The sequence below is a fragment of the Terrapene carolina genome, unplaced genomic scaffold (assembly GCF_002925995.2).
Source record: "Terrapene carolina triunguis isolate 2854851 unplaced genomic scaffold, T_m_triunguis-2.0 Scaffold67, whole genome shotgun sequence".
Taxonomy (NCBI): Eukaryota; Metazoa; Chordata; order Testudines; family Emydidae; genus Terrapene; species Terrapene triunguis.
This window is the reverse complement of record NW_020664418.1, coordinates 36870818-36872685: the sequence shown is the minus strand read 5'-3', so window position 1 is coordinate 36872685 and position 1868 is coordinate 36870818. Positions and strand designations below refer to the sequence as shown.

The 1868-nt window shown below is 50.2% G+C and overlaps 1 protein-coding gene across 4 annotated transcripts in view; it reads left to right on the top strand.

Annotated features, from left to right (window-relative positions):
• The first annotated feature begins 764 nt into the window (after positions 1-764).
• Positions 765-1868, top strand: part of ZFAND6 (zinc finger AN1-type containing 6) — a 60165-nt gene continuing 59061 nt past the window's right edge. Inside the window, exon 1 of one of the 4 annotated variants that reach the window (XM_024193934.2) lies at positions 765-843. The gene's annotated coding sequence lies outside the window, so the exon portion shown is untranslated. Of the gene's footprint in view, positions 844-1553; positions 1656-1868 lie in introns of those variants that run through there. The other 3 variants (XM_024193937.2, XM_026648330.1, XM_026648329.1) reach the window with 3 other exon arrangements.

Below are 1868 nucleotides of genomic sequence, written 5' to 3'. Positions count from 1 at the left end.
GCCATTGAGTCATTCATGCTCTTTAAATCTCATTTTAAAACCTTCCTTTATGCTTTAATTTACAGCTGACTCTCTGTGTGGTTATGTGATACTGTGAACTGAAGACGCTATATAAAAATCACTATATAAAAATAAGATGTGGTATATTGTCTCAGCTCTCCATGGGAAAATAAAACTGGTGTGACATATTGCACAGAACTACAAGATATTCAAAATCTGGAGCTGACTTTTTATAGGGGAAATAAAGTAGCTAAACTAAACTAAAAGCAAGTGACCACGAATGTATTTGATTAACTGACTGACATGACTATATACTTTTAATGTCCATAGAACAATAAAAAAGGCTACATAGTAAAATTTATCTCAGTTTAGTAAGCCAGAATCATGCTTGTTTTCTCTGTAAGCTCCAAACATCTTCCTATACAGAAGTGGGTAGAGTGGAGAGCTGAAAAGATGAAACTGTGTAAAATCTTTGGAGCATCAGTCAAATAAATAAATAATTAAAGGGAAAAATACTAACAGATCATGCTGGTTTTAGTGAGCAAAATCTTTTAATCAGGCTGACTTCAAAGGGGATGCCACAGGAATTCTCCTCTCTCTCCATAGAGCGCTCAGCTGCAAAGTTGTTTGAATATAAGGTTGCATGCGTCAGTGATTTAGTTGTGAAATATTCCTGGAATGGGAAGAAGCCACACAAAGGTCTTGAAGCTCTGGTCCGAGGTAAATAATACGTCAGGAAACTTGTAACAAACAATGACACAAACCACAGAGACGGATCAGCCAACTCTAATTTATTTGGAAGGTGGTTCCATTCCTTATTCTGGACCAAGGCAGCTTTTGAAGGTAGCTTTTAAAATGTGTGATTCTGCAATATGTAAGGTCCCTGACACATTTTAAAATAGAATCGCTTGTTTTTAACTTTCCCCATTTAGATCATCACTGTTGGAGGCAGAGCACTGCAGAGAGAGATATAGAGGGGGGAGCATTGGTGCCCTGGCTGGGGAGTTACTGAACATTTAATGCATGGGGATGGGGGGGGGGGGGGAGAAGGGGGACATTTCCCTGACCTATCAATACATTTTTGTCTTGTGTTATTATGATTCATGTTACAGTTGCCACAAAACTGCTTCCTATTTGGCACTTTGCCCCTTGCCTTCTTCTTCCTCCTTATCCCTCCTCCCCCCATCTCCCCTTTCTCCTTCCTTCCTACCCATCAGCCCTACCCCCCGCCACCCTTTCCACATCCCCGCTCTCCTTCCCAATCTCCGATCCCACCCTCTTCTCACCCACACTTGCCGCTCGCCTCCCCTAAGCCTCGGCCACGTCCCCCCCCCCTTACCTCACCTACTGCCCTACCCTCCTCTGCTCTGCCCCACATCCCCCGGCTGGGTCAGGCGGCAGCTGCGCACTGGGGCGCTGTCCCTTTAAATCCCTCTCTGTCCAGCTCTGTGGTTCACGTCGCCGCCGTCCCCTGTAATAATTAGTTGCGGGAGCCGGTGCCACCCTCCCTCCCTCCCGGCTCCGCCAATCAGCGCCCGCCCGCGTCACTCTCAGGGCAACGAAACAGGAAAAAAAAAAGTTTAGTAAAGAGCTAGAGACCGGGGCCAGCGGCGGAGGCCGGGCGGAGTGGGGGCTTCAGCGGGCCCTGGAGCCAGGTAAGAGCGGGTGCCAAGCTACGGGGGCCCGCTGGGCGGCTGTCTCGGAGGGGCGGCCCCCCCCTCAGGCACCGTGGCCTGCAGCCTAAGGGGACCAGCGGCCCCGGCGGGGGGCCCGGAGTCAGGGGGGCGCCCTGTCCGCAGAGGGGCGGGGGGCCCGGAGTCAGGGGGGCGCCCTGACCGCAGAGGGGCGGGGGGCCCGGAGTGAGGGGG